Below are 7,979 nucleotides of genomic sequence, written 5' to 3'. Positions count from 1 at the left end.
GATTCACAGTAGGTTTAATGTTATTTCAGTAATTGTTAGTTCAGGTTATTCTGTGTTATTTAGTGCTAGTTTGTAATTGGTTCACTACTAGTTTAGTGGTGGTTCAATGTTGGTTTAGTTTTGGTTAGTGGTGGGTTATTCTTATTATATTGTTAGTTTGATTTTGCTTTACTTTTTAGTGTTGGTTGAGTGGTGTCTGTGGTAGTGTAGTGTTTTCATGTTGGCTCAGCATTGTTAGTGGTGGTTTATTGCTGGTTCAGAAATCATTTAACGGTAGGTCAGTGTTGGTTTTGTGGTGGTTTAATGTTTATTGTTTGTGTAATTTTGTTCATTGGCGATTTAATGGTCATTCACAGTTTCATTAGTTGTGGTGTAGTGTTTTAGGGATTATAGATTTGATTGAGTTTTCCATCACAGTAGAGGTCTTAGGATGCCATAGCTGCTTGCAGGTTTGCATATTGTATCAGTGAGAAAGATTCCTCTCCTCTGTGGCTGATAGCATGTAAGACAGTCATGGCTAGAGGGCGGGTGTATTTAAAGGGACATAAGCTTCAGCTGTGATGTTATTTTAGAGGATGAAGGTGGCACTGAAGAGGAATAAAGGCCTGGTACTACTGCTGATGGGGAGGACATTAAGGAAGTTAATGCACTTGAAGTTGAGCAGGGGCAACATCTTTACTTCAGTACTGCTGTCTCAGCAGCTTAAACTTTCACTCAGTCACCCTGTAAATCATATGTACTATCGCCATTCTATGGCTGATGTCCCTATCACCTCTCTACGGCTGATTTCAGTATCACAACTCTACGGCTGATTTCCCTATACCCACTCTATGGTTGATTTCCCTATCCCCACTCTGTGGCTGATTTCCCTATCACCATTCTATGGTTGATTTCCCTATCCCCACTCCGTGGCTTATTTCCCTATCACCATTCTATGGCTGATTTCTCTATCCCCACTCTATGGCTGATTTCTCTATCACCATTCTATGCCTGTTTTCTCAAGCCGCTGCATATTTTGGGACGTCATGCTGCAATTTTGGGATATCAAATGCTGTCTGTGACACTGTGACACTATGACAGTGCATAATTTTTTTTGATCCTGCAAAAATCAGGAAAATACTATTGGTTAAATAAGCATCTTTAAAAAGCATCTGATAACTTAAAAAACTAAATAAATAATAAAAAAACTGGTAACAGTCCCGGGAAATGATTTGTCGTGAAATAAAAAACGTGTTTGCACCCAAGGTTCCACTTTTGAGACATTTGAATGAGGACTTTTCCATATTCAGCGTGTTGTCTGAAACACTGAACAGAGCTGGCACTCTGCAGTCACCTCTGACTGAGCAAACAGATAAAGAGCTTTTCCAGCTGCAGTAGGCTAATTGACAGAAGAATTTAGAAAGGTTTTGCTTTCAGTTGCACGTAAACACGTCCGAAGTGTCAAAACAGAAGCCAGGTGGCGTATAATTTTTCCATTTACCGACCCCGCACCCTTATCTTCGGGAGATTAAAAAAAAAAGAAATGTGTCTTCTCTCTGCGGACACACATTTGACGTGCCTGTCATTCCTGCTGAATTTAGGCAGACGGAAACGAGGGCAGGCGGTTAACCCTTAACGGCCCAGAACGCGCTGTCGGGGAAGAGTCCGGCGTCTTACAGCTACCCGCCGAGCTCTTCGGCATCAGCCTTTCCCGAGAAGATAAATGAAGGACCAGCGAGCTCACGCTCGGGGGAAGGAAATGTCCCCGTAGAGTTTTTAAAGTATGCGAGCCACGTGGAAATGTTGTCGAAAGTCAGGATCCTTTTTTTTTTCACACGTCCTGCAGAAGCGGGTCTGGAAGAACGACTGGGAGTTCCATTAGACCAAGTGGCTTTAAATCATCGGTCGGCCATTTTATTTATTTATTTTTTTCACCGCTCCTGAAAACACACGGAACAGTCGCGCAGCGACCGGCGCGATAACCGATACTGAGGTAATCTTCGGGAACGCGGCGGACGCGGGCTAGCGTCGATCACGGCCTGCGATGAATACAGCGACTGTTGCGTTCGCCCTGTAGCCGGGGGTGGGGGGCTTGGGGGGTTGGGGGTCGCACAAGAAGCACAAGGGCGATTGTGCGATTTTCTGCGGAATTCCCCCCGGCCCTGGGATTGTGAATAGATCTGGAAGTGTAGATAACCGAAAGGATTAGGTTAAAGACTAATATTTATTTACATAACTGTGTTGACCTTTGCTGAACACAGGATATGTACTCAGTTATACTCCCCCCCCCCCCCCATCTTTCTTTTCACGGCGTGTTTCTTTTTCACCGTGTCGGAACATTGAGCGACTGTATTTCGCTTAATTAAAAGCAGCGACCGGCCGCCCCCAGATGTTACGCGGGCCAGATCTAAAAAGGCTCTTGACGTTCGGTGAATAGCGGGGGCCACCTGCTAGCTCGACTCCTGGCTGGGGAGGATGATTTGAATTCCTGTGGCCTGTTGCCCTGCGTGATTACTCCTCGCACTTCACAATCCCGTCTACTGTTTAACGCTGTGGATTCTTTCCAAGCCTGCGAAGTCTCTGCCGTTTCTGTTAGGCGGAGGGCCGGTGTGAATGTGCGGCCTATTCCGGAACATTCTCCGGGAACATGCAGGCCTCGGTGAAAACTCTGGGAAACGGGACAGAACGAGGGAACAGTGGCCATGCTGAACAGCAGATAAACACGCCAAAACTCACCCCCCCCCCCCCCCCCCCCCCCCCCACAAACTCCCATGGGCTCTCCCTGCTGAAACAGGAACAACTGTGATGTGCTAAGGGTCTTCTACTCACCCCTCCTCCATTTCCGGGGTCACCTTTAAATTGGCTTTTTCAATCTCAATATGGCCGACAACAATTCTGCTTGAAACTTATTTTTGCTCTGCCATCGAGGATGTAAACATAAACCCAACAAAAGCTGCAAAGCCTGAGAAGCAGGCTAATTGGTAAAGGTTTAATTGAACAGGCATGACACAGCATATTGCTGATAATTATCAGTGAATAATCATTTTTTAATAGAAGCCATTCAGCGCGATATCGAGTGAGCAGAAAGCTGCTGAAATTTAGGCTTAGTGTGGACAAGGTGGGCTGCTCTGATGACTAAACCAGAACTGCAGAGCCCTATCTTCCTGCTTCTTCAGCAGAAGTGATGCATCGTGGGCAGGAAGTGTCTGAGTGCCATCAATCAAAAACTGACATTCAACTGGCAAAAGCTTAAACTGTGCATTTTAGTAGGCCTGTTGATGATTCGAAAATGCATTTCAGCGTCCGGTTTCTGACAAGCAGGCTGAGACTATGTGACAGAATCAGAAAGGGACACGGTTAAGGTCAGAACCATTCCGGAAAGTGAACCATTTTAGAACCATCACTGAAGATTTAAGTCAAATCGTATGGAAGCAAAATGGTTTGCTTTACATACTGATAATAACTGTAAGAGTTGAAAACGTATTGTGAGACTGATGGTTTGTTATAGCAGTTTCCAAAAAATTCTAGACAAATAACAGTCAGGTATTGTAAATTATGGTAAAATTCCACATCTTTTCACATTTAAACTGAAAATTCAAAAAAACCTGCACGATTCATTGGTTTACATGGTACATCCTTGAACAATGCAGAACAATGCCTACCTGTGTAACACCCATCTAAATCCAAATTTTGGGCTGGAACTTGCCAACACCAGCAAGATTCCAGCACAGAATCCTTGAAGCTTCCGTAAAAAACGGAGCACTAAAACCTCCTTTAACCAGCTGGAATGTTTCAGAATATGTTGATTCCGCTGGAGTCCTGCTCCATTTGGGAGGAACGGAACAGTCTTCCCTCAACGCTCTCCCTGCCATGTTTGGCTGTTACAACAATCACACTTTTTAAGGATGTTTATCTTCCATTTTTTTTTCCATGTCATAATATTGTAACTAAATATTTTCAAAGTTTGCAATGCGAAGTGATGGCAGATATTGCTTTACAAGTTGGCCTGCCTCGGCAACAATTTAAAAACAATATCGCGGCAGTGCGTTTTAGCGGCAAGATCTGACTAGTTTTCAATATATACATTATCTCCGCGACTTACTCTGACCCTCCTAACCACCGTCGGCCTGAGAAGTGTGAAACATAACACAGTTTTCAGGCACTTCCTGGGCCTTTCTCTCGTGATATAAATAATATTTTTCATCCTGCGATTTCCCGTAAGCCCCAGACACAGCCCGGCCACACACTGCACACATTGAGACCACATTCGGGAAATAAAACGCCTCTTTTCGGGAGCACATTGAAGTCACCTGTATTGCTGACATATGAAAATAAAACACGAGAAGGCATTCCGAAGTTCTAGAAAACTGCGACCATAACTCTACTGCAAGCACGAGCCCGGCACAGGAAAAAACGGGTTGCCGTCGGTGGTGACCGTCGAGAGCGACTTCAGTCTTTATGTCCTCATGTCAAAATGATGTACTTCGGCTCGGAGTCGTCCGCACCTTAACGCTCTCCGTCCCGGCCGAGGGTCAGCTCGGCGGATTCGGCCAAACCCTTGGCTGTACGGTGACGCAACCCAAAGCCCTGACCGAATCCTAACCGAGCAATCGCCAAGTTTGGGTGGGGGTCCCAATGGTCACCATAAAATTCCTTCGAATTGCATTTGCAGATTTGCAGACTTTGTGGAAATCTTGTACAGCATACTGTGAAAAAATGAATTGCATGAAGTTATTATTATTATTATTATGGAGGGTTTCGGTCAGTAGGGTAACTCCTGCCTCACCACACCAGAGTGACACCTCTGACCAATCAGGATGCATGCGGTCTGCCTGTGTCAGATCAGCTGGTACAATCAGTGGCTCTTTGCCACCATGCGCTAATTAATGGGAGGTAGCATTCTGTGAACAGCTTGTGTTTTGTGTTCAGGTTCTGTGTATAGCTTGTGTTTTGTGTAGAAGCCTTTCTTCTACTGTGGATATAATCTTTTGCTTATTTAAGTCTCAAGTTGCTGTAGGCCTTGGCCAACCATGTATAAAGGGATTACCAAAAACATTAACAAATAGCTGCATTTATAATGAACAACTTCAATAAAACTCCCTTTGTGTGATTCTGTTCAGGTGAAGTCTGAGACACTGAAAATTATATCATATCTTATTTCAAAACGCACTCAGATGTCAGCCTGAAGAAACCTCAAACACTCCAGTGAGTGCCGTGCTGTACTGTACCCAGAACAAGACCCATTCAGAAAGGCACACACTCATGCACACATACACATGCATGCACATACACACACACACATTCACATGCGCACGCATACACACACACATACATGTACACACACACACACACATATACTGTACACGCACACACACACACACACACATGCACGCACACATACTGTACACACACACGCACGCACACATACGCACAGGATACTGTGCACTGTGTGTAACAGCTACCGCCTGCGCGGGGTCACTTTCATTCATGTTAACCTTGCTAAAGCTACAGGCTCCTAGCGCCTCACAGTTTGTTTTCAGAGTGTCGGTTTGCAGGCCGTCCACAAGGCCGGTGAAACGGTATATAATGAAAATGTTTTGCAGTTTACTTTATTCATTTTTCTACATGTGGTTCTCTCTATCCGTCCCTTTGTGGGTGGGCTGCAGACTTCTATTACACAGTTCAATCAGTGCCTCCTGAGCGGGCAGCCCATCTGGACCCTGTTTCTGAGCTTCAGTCAAGGCTGCAGTGAGACGCGTACAAAACGCGTCTTATTGGTAAACTGCGCACAAATGTCACCGTGCACGTGCTTGCAATTCACATTTGTTTTCTTCTTCCAGGAAAAAGAGCTGCTGTTTCCCGGCATGGCAGCGAGTTTTATTTGACCCGAGATATCGTCCTAAATCACAGCAAAGTGTTCCCGCCCAGACGAGGATGGCCACCTCTCTGACGGCATTCAAATTTATGATCAGAGGCACATCAATGACTAGCTGTGTTTACGTGAAAAGGAATTTAAGAAAATGCAATCTGTTTCTTCTTTATCGCAAATGCTATAAGTGCAAAAGAAGAAAATTGAAACTGAAATAAAAGCATTTCATTTTAAAGGCCCAATTTTTTTTAAAAAAAGGTTTTAAAAAGCCATGAGTTTTCGACATATTTTTTCAAATTTCACTTTTTTACCCTTTGCTGATCGTGAGTGGTCTGCCTTGGAGTGATGACGTTGACTCTGCAGGCCACAGTCTTTATCTCCTGATCTTACAGCCTTTCACGGCTCGAGAACAGCCCAAATATTTTCAGAAGGAGACCCTTGTTCGATTATGCCTCTCAGAACACCTGAGAGAAGCCCCCAGTCCCACCAGACCCAGTGAAATATAACACATCTGCAGGGTTTGCTGTTACACTCGCAATGTTACTGTATGTTATTCCCCCTCATAGTGAATATAAGAACATAAACCATGGTGTATGTGTGTGTGTAAATGTGTGTGCATGTGTGTGTGCATATGAAAGTGTGTGTGTGTGTTGTGTGAGTGACTGTGTAAGTGTGTATGTATGTGCGTCCGTGTGTGCATGTGTGTGTGTGAGAATGTGTGTGCGTGTGTGTGTGTGTATGAGTGAGTGTGTGTGTTTGTATGTATGTGTGTGTGTGCATGTGCGTGTGTGTGTGTCTGTGTATATGTGTGTATGTGTGTGAGTGTGTGAGTGTGTGTGTGTACATATGCCTGTGTGTGTGTGTGTGTGTGTGTGTGTGTGTGTACATATGCCTGTGTGAGTGTGTGTGTGTGTGTGTGTGTGTATGCGTGTGTACGTATGCCTGTGTGTGTGTGTGTGAGTGTGTGTACGTATGGGTGTGTGTGTGTGTGTGTATAGGTGTGTGTGTATGAGTGTATGTATGTGAGTGTGTGTGTGTGTGTGTGCCTGTGTGTGTGAGTGTGTGTGTGTGTGGTGTGTGTGTGTGTGTGTTGGGGTTGCGGTGGGGCCAGGAGGCGCCATGCTGGCAGGTGTGCAAACCCCAGCGGAGGAAGTGAGGCGTGAAACGCGCCCTAATCCTTCGGCGGCGTGATTGCGCCTTCCTCTTCGCGGCCGTGTTTTCGCGGTCGAGAGATAATCAGGCTTGCGGCCTCTGGAAAGGCCCAGGTAGAGCTCTGCTCAAACAAAGCAAACCGCTTTTGAAACTGAATACATTAATCTCCCAGATGTTTTTTTTCTCTCTTCTTCTTCTTCTTCTTCATCTTTTCATCAGCCAATGAGGATGGGCCGCCTTTGTCTTCGCACAGTGCCCCTTGTTCTCTGAAAGCGCACGCGGTTTTATGTCGGTCCTGAACATGAAATGGAATACTGCAGCTCCCGGCTCAGAGGAGAGGAGGATATACAACATGGGACCTCAGAGTCGACTCTAAAGACTTCCAGCCTCCATACATTTGGCACAGGCAGCGCACATATATCACAGAGGACAGACCGCATCTAAGATATGAGCATTTATTTTAACACAAGGAAGTCTTCCCGGTGATGGATATAGGAGATGATGGCCATAGCAGGTTTGCGGAGTTCTGCGACTTTGGCTTCGGATCCTGAACTAACAATATGCCCAAATAGATGCGTCACCCCCACAACCCTACGTTTTTGCAAATGAATTTTGTGAATTAATATACGGGAAAAAGCGAGAACCATTTATGTGAAGTTAATTATGCTCTTGTATTACAGGCTGTATAGCACGTTTCTTATGTTGTGCTCATTGTTTCAGCATAAAGAATATGCACAGGGAACTCCATAATTTTTGGGACATACAATTTTACTTGCTTTGGCTGTGTACTCCGCTATTTTACTCGGCTGTGTAATCCAACAATTCACGAGGCTAAAGTGCAGATTCTCAGCTTTTATTTAAGGGTATTTTATACATTTTGGTTTCACCATGTAGAAATTACAGCACTTCATACTTAGCCCTATGGAAGCCCTAAGAGGCCGTGCAATATTATTATTTTGGGTTCCGTTAACTCGAGATC

The sequence above is a fragment of the Anguilla rostrata genome, chromosome 18, assembly GCF_018555375.3.
Source record: "Anguilla rostrata isolate EN2019 chromosome 18, ASM1855537v3, whole genome shotgun sequence".
Lineage (NCBI taxonomy): Eukaryota > Metazoa > Chordata > Actinopteri > Anguilliformes > Anguillidae > Anguilla > Anguilla rostrata.
Note: the sequence above shows the minus strand (reverse complement) of the source record.